General features: G+C 47.1%; 5 non-coding genes across 5 annotated transcripts; 1 reads left to right on the forward strand and 4 right to left on the reverse strand.

Annotated features, from left to right (window-relative positions):
• Window positions 1-32: 32 nt before the first annotated feature.
• LOC133146044 (U1 spliceosomal RNA) lies at window positions 33-196 on the reverse strand. The gene has a single exon (XR_009711275.1). It is a non-coding gene; the product is annotated as a U1 spliceosomal RNA (small nuclear RNA).
• A 5,707-nt stretch (window positions 197-5,903) lies between these two features.
• Window positions 5,904-6,094, reverse strand: LOC133145887 (U2 spliceosomal RNA). The gene has a single exon (XR_009711134.1). It is a non-coding gene; the product is annotated as a U2 spliceosomal RNA (small nuclear RNA).
• Window positions 6,095-11,103: 5,009 nt separating this feature from the next.
• On the forward strand, window positions 11,104-11,216 carry LOC133146012 (U5 spliceosomal RNA). Its single transcript, XR_009711253.1, has one exon. It is a non-coding gene; the product is annotated as a U5 spliceosomal RNA (small nuclear RNA).
• Window positions 11,217-11,620: 404 nt separating this feature from the next.
• On the reverse strand, window positions 11,621-11,838 carry LOC133145911 (small nucleolar RNA U3). The gene has a single exon (XR_009711157.1). It is a non-coding gene; the product is annotated as a small nucleolar RNA U3 (small nucleolar RNA).
• A 2,712-nt stretch (window positions 11,839-14,550) lies between these two features.
• Window positions 14,551-14,742, reverse strand: LOC133145803 (U2 spliceosomal RNA). Its single transcript, XR_009711054.1, has one exon. It is a non-coding gene; the product is annotated as a U2 spliceosomal RNA (small nuclear RNA).
• Window positions 14,743-14,795: the final 53 nt, after the last annotated feature.

The following is a 14,795-nucleotide window of genomic DNA, read 5'->3' on the forward strand; positions in this document are numbered from 1 at the left end:
CGTGTGAGGGATTTTGTATTGTACAGGAGAATCAGGGGAGAGCGCGAACGCAGTCCCCCACTACCAAAAATTGTGCAGTCGAGATTCCCACATTTGTGGAATTCGCAGGGGTCAGCACAACCGGAGTGCAATGGCTGAGCCTCACCCTGGGTGAACCACCTTCTTGATCATGGTATCTCCCCTGCCAGGTAAGTATGAGTTGTATACGTCGCCGGGGCCGACGTTTTCACCGCGCACACCATCTACAGTCAGAGGCTAATTTGGTACAAAAGTGTGAGCACACGTATTCAGTGGATGAGACAGCATTCGTAGAACTGTTAACATAGTACACCTTTAGTCATTCAAAACCAAAACATTTTAAATTAAGTAAAAAATAGATTCAGAAACATGACCATCATGCCTTGCTTCTTTTTCTACTGCCTCTACGTCTTTGTTCACCTCCTTTTTCCTAGAGTCGCCGTCTAGTGGTGATGCCAGCAACTATAATAAACCGATAAATGAAGTCAAAACATGCCCATCATGCAGTGCCTCTTTTCTCCTGAGAACCCTAAAACGGTATGAATTTGTATTTATTGAAAATCTCCAACATTACCGCAGAAAAATATATATACTTCTTTTTCTGAACGAGTTTTGAAAATGACATTTTCTTAACATTTGGAGAACAAGAATTGTACTAAAAGATCCTGGAACAATGATAGGAAAATCTCAAGCAAAAAAATACATTTTGACCATATTTTAGAACAGTTACGTAAATTCTTGCTGCCGCCTAAGATGAACCGTCATGAACTGTCATGTACTGATATTGTACTGTGGGCCTACGTGATGACGTAGTGAAGGAGTGACGTTCAGGGAAATGAATATGCAGACAGAGCGGCAAGTTGATGGCCCTCTGTTTCATGAATAAAAGTGATTAAAGACATCGGTTCGGGTCCTGATTCAGAGTGCATTACCTAATAAAGATATAAGGTGAGCACACAACAATGGCGACGAGGATGACGTCCACCTTCTAAGGAAGAGGAGATAACGACGACGATTTTCGTGAGCAAGTTTAAGTTTGAGCTAACATGGCTAAGTCGGAGCTACAACCGTTTGCTTGCTGCACTGATCCAGCTACTCTCGGGCCAAGATGGACACGATGGCTAACATCTTTCGAGTTGTATGCTGACGGTAAAGGACTGATAATGAACGAGGATACGACCAATGCTACTAAACAAAGAAGACGCGCTCTACTTTTGCATTTGGCGGGCCAGGACGTGCAGGATGTTTTCTTCACTTTACCAAACATGGGTGAGGTGACCGACTGCGCGGCAGCAGTAAGGACACTTGACTCCTACTTTGTTCCCCAAGTGAATGCAGCTTACGCGCGCCAATTCTTCCACAAGTTGTTCCAAAATCAGGGAGAAACGGTGCAACAGTTTGGTACACGTTTACGTCAGGCTGCGAAGGACTGTGACTTTCAAGGAGACAAGGACAATCAAATTAGAGACGCTATCCTGAGCAGATGCTGTTCTGGATACGTGAAGAGAAAGCTTCTCGAGGATGGACCTGGTTTGACTTTGGCTCGCACGTTGGAGTTGGCATCGCAATGTGAGCGAGTGGAAGAGCAACTAGCAGCAATGAATGGGAGCAGTATCAAGAAAGAGGGGGAAACGATCAGTCGTATCACAACGAAAAAAGGAAAGTTCACAAGGCCAAAAGGTAAATTGAAGAATTGTGATGACAATAAAGCAGAGAAGCAGTGCTACAGGTGTGGCTACACTGACCACATGGGTAAGGATCCCAAATGCCCAGCACGTGGACAAACATGTCATAAATGCAACGGTAAGGACCATTTCTCAAAAATGTGTCGTACCAAAGGACAAAAGAAGCAAAACGTTAATGCTGTAGAGACTGTGCACAATGACTATGCATTTATGGTGAAAGACTGTGAAATGCCTGAAAGACTAATATTTTGTGTAGGGGGAGTTGAGTTAAAAATGTTAGTAGATTCTGGGGCAACGAGTAATGTCATGGGAGAAAATGTTTGGGAGAAGCTAAAAGCTGAAAACATAAAATGTGAATCATATGTGCCCAAAGAGCAGAGAAATATGTATGCATATTCCTCAACCCAGACACTATCTGTCAAAGGTGCTTTCAAATGTGTAATCGAGATAGGTGACAGGACTGAAGAAGCTGAATTCATTGTGATTAGAGGTAATGGTGAACCACTCCTTGGTAAAATGACAGCTATTAAGCTTGGAGTACTAAAAATAGGGGAAAACGTTGCAGCAATCACAGATGTTAAAAGTATTCTGCAACAACAGTATTCAAATGTGTTCAAAGGAGTAGGTAAATTAAACACCAAACAAATCTCACTGTACATAGACCCAAATGTGAAACCAGTCGCTCAACCACTGAGACGGATACCCTATCATTTGAGGGATGCAGTCGAGAAGAAAATCAAGGAACTGATGGACATGGACATTGTGGAGAAGGTTGAAGGTCCTACTCCCTGGGTAAATCCGGTAGTGATTCTCCCAAAGAAACATGACAAAGACCTTAGGATGTGTTTAGACATGAGAAAAGCTAATGAGGCTATTGTGAGGGAGAGATACCCCCATCCCTACAGTGGATGAAATATTGCAAGGTCTGAATGGTTCTGCAATATTCAGTAAGCTTGATCTCAAATGGGGCTACCATCAGTTAGAGCTAACCCCAGAGTCCAGAGAAATAACAACGTTTGCTGTGCATAATGGTGTTTACAGGTACAAAAGACTGATATTTGGAGTCTCGTCCGCTAGTGAGCAATACCAGCACGAGATAGCCAATGCACTAGCAGGCATCGAGGGTGTGGAGAACATCTCAGATGACGTGATCATCCACGCTCCAGACCAGGTGACACATGACGAGCGCCTGCACGCAGTCATGAAAAGACTTTCAGAATGCGGATTAACACTGAATGTGGAAAAATGCCAATTTAACATGGACAGACTTGTTTTCATGGGCATATTGTTGACCCAGAAATGCATTGGACCAACTGAGGAGAGAGTGAGAGCTGTTAAGGATGCCAGAGAACCAAAAACGGCAGCTGAAGTGAGAAGTTTCCTAGGACTGGTAGGATTCAGCAGTAGATTTATACCCCAGTTTGCAACGCTCTCTGAACCACTGAGGAGATTGACCAGGAAAGAGACTACATTTGTGTTTGGACCAGAACAAAAACGAGCATTTCAGACTTTAAAGACTGAACTAGCCGGGGCAGGTACTTTAGCTTATTTTGACAAAGAGGCTCCTACCAGAATAATCGCAGATGCAAGTCCTGTAGGGTTAGGCGCAGTGCTTGTACAAAAACAAGATTCTGAGGAGGTACCAGTGTGCTACGTTAGTCGTAGTCTGACAGATTGTAAAAGCAGATACTCACAAACAGAAAGGGAGGCCCTAGCATTAGTTTGGGCATGCGAAAGGCTACATCCATATGTGTACGGACGTAGGTTTGACTTAATCACAGAGCACAAGCCATTAGAAGTCGTATACAGTAAAAGATCCAAACCATGTGCTCGTATAGAGCGATGGGTCCTCAGACTTCAACCTTATGACTTTCGGGTGGTGCACATTGCAGGAAAACAAAATATTGCTGATTCTTTATCTAGGTTGTTGTCAGACACAGGGACAAAAGGAATACATGAACATGAATCTGAAGAGTATGTGAGATTCATTGCAGTTAATGCAACACCAAAGGCGCTTACCACACGAGAGGTAGAAGAAGCCTCTGCTGTAGATCCAGAGCTGACGGAGGTGCGAAATGCAATTGAAATTGGACACTTCGAAAAATGTAAACAATATGCACCCATTGTAAATGAACTCTGTGTGATTGGATACATTGTGTTACGTGGAAGCCGCATAGTTTTACCAGAAAAACTCAGAGCAAAAGCACTTGCATTAGCTCATGAAGGACACTTAGGAATTGTAGGGACAAAACAACATCTCAGAACAAAAGTGTGGTGGCCTGGCATGGATAAGGCAGCGGAAAAATACTGTAAAGCTTGTCATGGATGTCAAATAGTGGCCAGACCAGATCCACCTGAGCCTTTGAGGAACACAATCTTACCAGATCGACCATGGCAAGACGTGGCTGTAGATCTGTTAGGACCACTACCAAACAATCAGTCTATATTTGTTTTAGTAGATTATTACAGTCGCTACTATGAGTATGAAATAATGACGTCTACAACCACGGACAGAGTTATTGACTGAATTGAGGACATTTTCAGTAGGCATGGACTACCAGTGACGATCAAATCGGACAATGGACCACAGTTCAAATCTGACTTCTTCAGGGAATACTGTGAAACAAATGGAATCAAACATGTGAGAACACCACCAAAATGGGCACAAGCCAATGGAGAAGTGGAACGTCAAAATGCATCACTGATGAAGAGAATCAGGATTGCACAGGCAGAAGGGCTGGACTGGAAACGTGAACTGAGGAAATATGTAACTATTTACAGGAGCATTGAACACCCCACGACAGGGAAAAGTCCAGCTGAACTTCTTTTCAACAGGAAAATGAGAGGAAAGTTGCCTGACCTCTCTGAGTCCAAAACAACGGCTCTAGATGTTCGTGACAGGGATGCTGAACAAAAAGGGAAAGCAAAGCTTTATCCTGATGAACGACGAGGAGCCCAGTACTCAAATGTGGACATTGGAGACACAGTACTGGTACAACAGGACAAACAGGACAAATTCACAACACCATTCAATCCAACCCCACATAGAGTCGTGAGTAAAACTGGAAGTCAAGTGGTAATTGAATCCCCAACTGGAGCTCGCTACCACCGGAATACCACTCACGTGAAGAAATACCAATCATATGAGAATACTGAAGGACATGACACACCGAAGACTTTTACTGAAGGGGAGGAAAATGTACTGAGCAGAAATGTGGACAGTTGCAACCAGACACCACAAGAGGAAGCTCAGGAACCTGAAATGAGGCCCCAGAGAGTCAAAAAGATACCAGCAAAGTTCAAAGACTTTGTGACAAAGTAAAAGTAAAGGGTTGTGTCTGAATATATTGTTCACTGTTTAAGAGAAAAAAATGTTTATGGGTTACATAAGAAAAGTTAGACAATACAATGTTCGGTTAGCAAAAGATGATGATGTAAATTACATGGTCAATATTAGTATGTGATGGTACAGTTTATTTCTAAGGAAAGGGGGGATGTCATGTACTGATATTGTACTGTGGGCCTACGTGATGACGTAGTGAAGGAGTGACGTTCAGGGAAATGAATGTGCAGACAGAGCGGCAAGTTGATGGCCCTCTGTTTCATGAATAAAAGTGATTAAAGACATCGGTTCGGGTCCTGATTAAATTCAGAGTGCATTACCTAATAAAGATATAAGGTGAGTGTCAGGGTTTTCCAAAACTATCTTGATCATATGATTATGTTGGAATGTATGTAACCAGTAATGAATAACCTTGGTAGATTAGTTTTATGCTTATGTTGGTGTGTAACCAGTAATAAATAACCTAGCTTGTTCCATCCTACACAATGTCGTAAAACATCCCCTGCCCTGCTAATCTAGAGGTCAAGGGCCTTTTTTACTTGTCTATTCAGTCTATGGTCACCCCCACCCTTTTTCTCTTAATAAAGATGGTCTTGTGGGAAGCGAGAGTCAGACGTCATTCGATCATTGCTGTACGCACAGTGACGAATGGACTCTCCGCCTGCAGGTGCCCAAAACGACTAACTTGTCTCCGAGTGGTTCTTGCAAAATAAGTTAGAGTGAGCACCACTCTAACAGTGAGCACACAACATGAACTTGAATCAAATCCGATCAAGACGTCGTTGACTTTCTGCTTCATCCTGTGAGAATGAAGCTAACGGATTGTGATGTAAACTACTTTTTATTTGCCCAGTAGAGGGGGGCGCACCGCTCCTGGAGGTACTGCAATACCAGGTTGATGCATAGAGTGGACGGAGCAAGCCCCTATACCATCTCCCTGTTGCGAAAATCCAATATATACATGGTCCCCGGATAGGGAACGTATCAGATATTAATCTGATAAGAACAGATACTACACCTGGTCTTAGCCAAAAGGCCGAGAAGCGATGTACTGAAACTGGTCTGAGGAAACCACTTAAATAAAGAGACTGTGGTGTGCAAGGACTGGAGTCGGAGGCGGAGTGATAAATGACGGTGCCAACGGCAGTTGTTTTAATGACATTTATAATTAGCTTCTCTCAACCACGGGCCGACTCTTTTCCCTTCGAGATCCTAACACACACTCCTCAAACAGGAAACTCCCACACGTGTAAAACATCCCACCGGAACTTGGCAACGTGAACTTAGGTTCCGGGTGAATTATGTCAACCCACTACACAAGCCCCCCCAGAATTCACCCATAGTCAAAATCCCCGCGCCGGAAAGGAACGACAGCCCGACCACAGCGGGTGTAGGTGGCAGGGGCTGGCAGGGGGTCAAGGGTAGGGGGCGCCGCCGGAAAGACCGCTGGGCTGGACGGTCGCGTTGTCGGTCGGGCAGGCGGGAGCTCGGTCAGGTCGGAGGGGCGAGGCGCTGGGGGGCGTCCGCGGCGTGGGGCCTGCGCCAATTCCAACGTCCGGGAAACATCCACGTGGGCAGGCTTAATCCTATCAACCGAGATAGTCTCAGGCCTACCGCCGATGTCCACGACCATGCTCTTACTCCCGTGCTGCAAGACCTTAAAAGGCCCGTCGTAAGGCGGACGCAACGGCCCGCGGTGGGCGTCGTGGCGGATGAACACAAAACCCGCCGAGCGTAGGTTGGTGGGCACCCGGGAAACAGGGGTGCAGTGCCGTGACGTGGGGACAGGTGCGAACGTCCCGGCAACTTCCAGCAGGGAGGACCGCTGCCCTGCTGCCGACCAAGGCGTTGTGGCGTCTGGAATGAAGTCCCCTGGAACTCGTAGTACCTGGCCGTAGACGAGCTCAGCGGACGAGGACTGCAAGTCCTCCTTAGGGGCCGTCCTGAGGCCCAGCATGACCCAGGGAAGTCTGTCCACCCAGTTGCCATCCACCAGACTGGCGCGTAGAGCAGCCTTCATGGAGCGGTGGAACCGCTCGCACAGCCCGTTAGCCTGGGGGTGATAAGCGGTGGTGCGGTGCAGCTTGACGCCCAGGCCTCCAGCAACCACATTCCAGATCTCGGAAGTAAACTGTGCACCCCGGTCCGAGGATAGGTCTGAAGGTGTTCCAAAGCGCGCGACCCATGTGCCAATAAACGCCCGGGCCACGTCAGCAGCCGAGGTTGAGGAGAGGGGGACGGCCTCAGGCCAACGGGTCGTCCTGTCCACCATGGTGAGGAGGTAGGTGAAACCATGGGAAGGGGGGAGCGGGCCCACAAGGTCGATGTTGACGTGGTCGAACCTCCTCTCGGGGACAGTGAACGGCTCCAACGCGGCCTTGGTATGGCGGTGCACCTTCGCACGCTGACAAGCCACACACGAGTCGACCCAGGCCCGCACGTCCCTCTTCAGCCCTTTCCAGACGAACTTCTGAGCCACCAGCCTCACGGACGCTTTTCTGCCAGGATGGGACAGGCCGTGTATCGCCTCAAAGACAGCCCGCTGCCAGCCGGCAGGGACAAGTGGTCTAGGCTGGCCGGTGGAGAGGTCGCACCACAGCCTGACTCCTGAGTCGTCAACCGCGACCACCTCCAGACGCAGCCCAGTGTCAGAGTCTTTGAGCGACTGGATCCCAGGATCTGAGGCTTGGTCAGCACTCATACTTGAGTAGTCGAGCCCCAGCTGAACCGTGTGGACGACCGCTCTAGAGAGGCAATCGGCGACCACGTTGGACTTGCCGGCGATGTGTCGGATATCTGTGGTGTACTCAGAGATAAATGACAGCTGACGCTGCTGGCGGGCGGACCACGGCTCAGCCACCTTGGACATAGAGAACGTGAGGGGCTTGTGGTCGACGAAAACCGTAAACTCACGGCCTTCCAGGATGGAGCGGAAATGGCGGATCGCCAACCAGACGCCGAGTAGCTCCCTGTCGAATGTGCTGTATTTGCGCTCCCTAGGGACCAGCTGGCGGCTGAAAAAGGCGAGCGGTTGCCAGGCGCCACCAACCCACTGCTCAAATACAGCACCAACTGCGTAGTCAGATGCGTCGGTTGTGAGGGCGACCGGGGCTCCAGGCGACGGGTGGACCAACAAGGTGGCCTGGCACAGCGCAGCCTTAGTATCCTCGAAAGCTTTGATCCTCTCGGGGGTCCAGTCGATGTCCTGGTTGGGGGTCTTACCCTTAAGGGCCCCATACAGTGGGTGCATGATGTGGGCCGCCCGGCGTATGAATCGGTGGTAGAACGTAACCATCCCAAGGAACTCCCGTAGCCCCCGGGCCGAACGTGGGCGGGGAAAAGCGGAGACTGCTTCCACCTTTGTCGGCAAGGGGGTGGCCCCATTACTGCCGATGAGATGCCCAAGAAACTGGATCGACGGCACCCCGAAGACGCACTTCGCCGGGTTAATGATCAGGCCATGCTGGTCGAGCCTTGTGAAAAGGGCCCGCAGGTGTGCCGCATGCTCCTCCTCCGAGGAGCTGGCGACGAGGACATCGTCCAAGTAGACGAAGATGAAAGGCATGTCCCTAAGCGCAGAGTCCATCAACCGCTGGAAGGACTGGGCCGCGTTTTTCAGGCCGAAGGGCATCCTAAGAAACTCGAAAAGCCCGAAAGGAGTCACCACCGCCGTTTTAGGGATGTCAGCAAGGTGCACCGGGACTTGGTGATAACCCCGCACCAGGTCCACTTTGGAGAACAGGTGCTTCCCTGCTAGATGTATCGAAAAGTCCTTAACATGGGGGACCGGGTAGCGGTCGGGCGTGGTGGCATCATTGAGGCGGCGGTAGTCGCCACACGGGCGCCAACCACCGTCCGGCTTAGGCACCATGTGGAGTGGGGAGGCCCACGGGCTGTCAGAGCGGCGAACAATGCCAAGGCGTTCCATGCTGGCGAACTCGGCCCGAGCAATTGTCAGTCTCTCCGGGTTGAGCCGTCGGGCCCTAGCGTAGATGGGGGGGCCTTTGGTCTCGATGTGGTGCTCGACCCCATGTTTAGCTGTGGTGGCGGCAAAAGTGGGCCATGTAAGGCTGGGGAACTCTCCGAGGAGTTTCTGGTACATGTCGCCCTCGGAGAGCGAACTGGAGAGACCCACATAATTCCCCTCATCGCGGACACATGCGAAGGAGGAGAAGGTTAACGCGTCCACCAGGCGGCCGTTCTTAACATCCACGAGCAGTCCGTGGGCGCACAAAAAATCTGCGCCAAGCAGGGGGAAGGAGATGTCGGCAGTGACAAAGTCCCATGTGAAACGCTGACCCCCGAAACATATGTCCACAGTCCTTGTGCCATACGTCCTGATGGGAGTGTCGTTGGCGGATGTTAAGGGCGGGCCGTGCAACCCTCCAGCAGCGTCGTCCACTGTAGCCGTCAGGACGCTTCTCTGGGCGCCGGTGTCACAGAGGAATCTGCGACCAGAGAGGGAGTCCTCAACGAACAGCAGCCGGTTCTTTTTGCCTGCGGTCACGGCCACTACTGAGCGCAGGCTTTGGCGTTTCCCGTCGTGTCGAAGTTGCAAGGGGAGCGGCACCTTTTAGCCTTGGCGCCAAAACGTGCATGGAAGTAGCACAAACCTGTGCTGGTGCGGCTGTCAGTTGCAGCGCGTCCTCTGCCAGGGGAAACGCCAGCGCTCGGGGACGTGTAGCTGCGTGTTGGGGCCAGCACACCAGGGGCGAAACGCTGGGTGGCCAAGTAGAAACGGTCCGCTTCCTCCGAAAGAGCACGCGGCTCCGTAATGGTCGTATTTGCGAGGGCCGTTTGGACGTGCGGCGGCATATGTCGCAGAAACAGTTCAATGAAAAGAAAATTCGGCTCTTCCCCACCCAGCAGGTTTAACATCATCTCCATGTGTTCAGAGGGTTTGCTGTCCCCCATGCCTTGAATAGCAAGCAGGCGCCGGGCTCGTTCGGATCGCGACAGTTCAAAAATCCTGAGGAGATAAGCCTTGAGCCCTGCATATTTATCCTGGGCCGGAGGGGAAGTGATGAAACTTACGGCTCTGGCTGCGGTGGAGCTTCCGAGTGCCGAGACAACGTGGTAGTAGCATGTGGCGTCATCCGTAATTCCCCGGAGGGCGAACTGAGCCTCCGCCTGTGCGAACCATGCACGTTGCTGCAGAAGTCTCCCAAAACTCAGGCAGCCTAAGGACGGCGGAATGCGCCATGCCGTCTCGCTCGGTATTCTGTTCAGTCCCGGAATCCTCAGCGGGACTGATGTCAGGGTCACCAGTGTGGTGTGCAAGGACTGGAGTCGGAGGCGGAGTGATAAATGACGGTGCCAACGGCAGTTGTTTTAATGACATTTATAATTAGCTTCTCTCAACCACGGGCCGACTCTTTTCCCTTCGAGATCCTAACACACACTCCTCAAACAGGAAACTCCCACACGTGTAAAACATCCCACCGGAACTCGGCAACGTGAACTTAGGTTCCGGGTGAATTATGTCAACCCACTACAAGACTACCAATTCAAGTTACGGTTTAAATATATCGACTCATACTAATGCTTCTTTTCCTGCGCATCACGTGATTCCCGTTTCTTTTTGTGGTCAGGTGCGGAAGTCAACGCTGCTGCCATCTAGCGGTGTAACGGCATATACGCTTTAACAAATAATAATCACTCGCAGGGCACACAGAGACGAAAAACCGTCCGCACTCGCACCTACGGGCAATTTGGAGCGCTCAATGGGCCTATCATGCATGTTTGGGGGAAATGGAAGGAAACCAGAGTGGAGAACGTGCACAATGCAAACAAACAGGTCAGGGAGTTGGAACCGAACGCAGCAGAGCAAGCATGGACTCACAACGACACGTTTAGAGTGTAAACGTTTCCATAGAATTGCCAAACACCAAATACTTGTTCGAACTATACATCTTAGTTGAGTGTTAAGGCCTCCTAAATTTAGCAAATATATGAAGATCTATTTTTATTAAAAGGAAATGGTTGCTAGTGTGACACCGCCTGTTACTTTGGTGAGACCAGCAATGGGGTGGCCCGTTTGGACAAGCCGAAATCAGTTCACTCTTGTTTCTCTTCAGATCGTATAAATCTTTCGCCTTTTACTAAAGATTTCCGTGGGGAGGAACAGCAAGAGTATATCTCAATTTTTGATGCTCTGCGAAAGCGGAGCTTCCTGTACTTGTCAATGGAAAGTAATCAAAATTCCTGCTTTGTTGCTATTAATTCTGCCATAGCTTACAGGTAACATCCACCCATTCAAATATAAAACTATCTAATATGAGCAATAAATTAATATATTTTCTACTAATTATACTATATGTAAGGAACAATAAACGGAGCCATTTAGCCATTAATATATTTATTATTAAAGTTAATTCAGATTTGTGTCGAAGTTGTAAAGATTTAAGCCGTGTAAATGAATACAGCCATAAGTACTTCAGTACAAAAGTACTTCAGAAATACATAACAGGCTTTTGTTAATTGAACTAATACGACGATACTGTTAATCGACTGAGTTGAATATCAGGAGTACGCCACTACATTAGCTTAATTTTTATTTAACCAATTTCAAAGAACTACTCTGATCATGTCCCTCCCCTCAATGCTCCACTAGGAAGCATAGAACGCTCATCAAAAGTGGAGAATCTATGATATAAACATCATTATTCTCCGCTAGCTTCACGCTCAGGAAGGAACATCAATTCTCATCATCGTAGATGGCGAGGCCGTTCACTTTAGAAACACATATCTCAAGTTAATAACTATAGAAATGATCCCTGAAAGTATAGTCTTAATTCATCAACGAGGGGCGGCGGGAAGTCATCTGCGAGTGTACCATTTTTACCCAGAGGGCAACCACGACTAGTAAAGGACTATGTTTAGATTGTAGGGGTGTAACGATACATCGATACACATCGAATAATCGATATTATGCTCTACGATTTATTGGCATCGATGCTAAAGGTAAACATCGATTTATATCGCCGTGTTTGACCTCGGACATTAGACGCGACTTTATTTTGAAATCCAGTTCATTGTTGCTTGCTTCCTCTTCCGGGAGCAGGGAGCAGTGCGCGGCGTTGTTGTGTTGTGAGCAGAGCAGGCACGTGAAAGGGGAGTCGACAACTAGTACGCGGCTCCTGGGCTGGTGCTATGGCTAGTGTCCAAAAAGACGAGGAAATTTGCTCCCCTTTAGGCTTCAAGTCATTCGTTTGGAAGCACTTTGGATTCCAAAGAAAAGATGGCTCAACGGACAAGACACGTGCAGTTTGTAAATCCTGCCATGCGGTGATCAAATATTCAGGGAGCACAAATCTCGCCGCACATTTAAAGAAAAAACACGACATCAAAGTTAAGTGTTAAAGTAAGCAATTTGTATACTACAGTACTCTTGTAATTTCCTAAATAAAGAGTTTGCAGTACCTTGTGGATTTTGCGTATGAATTGTTATAAATCAGGATATTGTTCTATATTTTTTATTAAAAAAAAAAAATATCGATCGTAGAGCACTATATCGCGATATATCGTGATTGAATCGCAGCAGGCTTTAAGATATCGGCAAATATTGTATCGAAGTTCTTTATATCGATATTATATCGTATCGTGACAAAACCCGCGATTTACACCCCTATTAGATTGTATTAGAAAGAGTGCCGACGTCATTAGGGTATTTGGCAACACAGCCATCATTGGCTGAGCGCTCGATCACGTACCCACGATCCTTTGCGTCAATGTTTAGAACAAGCAATTTTTTAACACTTGTGTTACAAGTATACTTGTTTAAATTGTCTAAATTGTAAGGCTTTAAAACTGACTGTGTATACTAGGCTTTTGTTTTAAACATGAAGGCTTTTATTTAAAAACGACCATGTAAAGTAAAGGTTTTAAAATTAACATAGAGGCTTTTAAAAATGCCTATGGTAGCCAAACAATCAACTTTACATTGCAGACACGTTTCAGAATCCACCCGCCGTGAGTACTGATAACGCTTGCAGACACCAGAGAGAATATTTTATATTGCCCATCCATCCAATTTCTGTACTGATTCTCCCCACGGGGTTAGTAGGCGTACTGGAGCCTATCACATAGGGATGGGCGGATCGATACAAAAGTATCGATATATCGATCCAGGCTGCTCATTTTTGAGTACCGATCTCCCTAGCTAAAATATCTATACTTACAATTATTTAATTATATTTTTCCTCATTTTTTTCTGCTCCAATTTGACGACTTGCACTCATGCTAGCACTACTTTTCCTTCCGCCTGCTGCACCGGCGTGTCCTGCTCTGCTTTGCTCCCGCCCCCTTTTCTCACAAGCCAAGCCCTCCTCCTCCGCCTCCCGTTCCAATCCAAACAAACACAAACAAGCATGGTCACGGCGGCGGCCCAGTCCGAACGCAAGAGAAGTCTGGTTTGGGGATATTATATTTTACTTAATAACAACGAGGCAAAATGTGAAATATGTCACAAAACAATTAAATATTGTGGCAACACCACAAACTTGACAAAACATTTAAGCAAAATTCACCCCACGGTTCATGAAGAGCTGCAGTTGAAACGTGCCGCAGACACTAAGGCAGCGACGGAAAACCCTGCAGCCACACCGAGGCTAAGGTATCAAAGTACCTTAGAAGCAGCGTTTCAGAAAGGCAAGACATATCCAGGTATCAGGTGCTAACCAAAAATTGTAAGCATTTGTGGTTGATGTGCTATTTGAAGCAATAATTACTACGCTTTAGTCAGTCATTTATAAATAAAGTTTTCCCCTTTTCAATTTGTGGTCGAACGCCATACGTTTTATTTGTAACTCCACTTCCTATAAACAACACTAAAGTATTACAATATTAAATGTATGTATCCAGTGGCTTTACAAATTGATAGTTTTGCTGCTCATGACGATTAAGCCCTGCATCTCTGTTGGTACCATGTCTCTTTTTAGATTATACTAAAAGACAAAACTTTTTCCCAACAACAGAGAGAGAGAGAGAGAGAGAGAGAGAAAAGTAAAGAATAGCTCCTTTTTATTAAAGTTATACTATTAACATGCATATTCCACTAATGCACTAATGTCTAAAAAGGTTAATAATTCACGTGACGTAATACTTTTTTCTACAAAATTCAATAGATGACTTTCCAAGAGCAAGAATGCCACTGCATTTAAATCGTTTTTTGGGCGGGAAATTACACTTCCGGTATCGATATCGGATCGAATATCGGGTATTTTGGGTAGGAAATACTTGGTACCGGATCGATTCCAAAATCATTGGTATCGCCCATCCCCACTGGACATCATAAACTGGTGGCCAGCCAATCGTAGGGCCGATATGTTTTCTATTTTGTTGTAAAGGATAGAATTCTTCTGCTATTCACATTTAGATAAAGGTCATGAACTTGATTGAATCAAACCCTTTCAAGACGTTATTGACTTTCTGCTTTATCCTGTGAGAATGAAGCAGACCGATTCTAATGGCTTCCTGACTTAATGATCCTTTATTTGACCAGCAGAGGGGTGCACCGTTCCTGGAAGTACTGCAATACCAGGTCGATACGTGGAGTGGACGAAGCAAGCCCCTAATTCCATCTCCCGGTTCCAAAATTCAATTTAATATATGGTCCCCGGGAAGGGGACTTATCAGATATTAAACTGATAAGAACAGATACTACACTTGATCTTAGCCAAAAGGCCGAGAAGCGATAACCTAAAGTTGATCTGAGAAAACTACTTAAATAAAGAGACTACCAATTCAAG

This window comes from Syngnathus typhle, linkage group LG21 (assembly GCF_033458585.1).
Source record: "Syngnathus typhle isolate RoL2023-S1 ecotype Sweden linkage group LG21, RoL_Styp_1.0, whole genome shotgun sequence".
Classification (NCBI taxonomy): Eukaryota; Metazoa; Chordata; class Actinopteri; order Syngnathiformes; family Syngnathidae; genus Syngnathus; species Syngnathus typhle.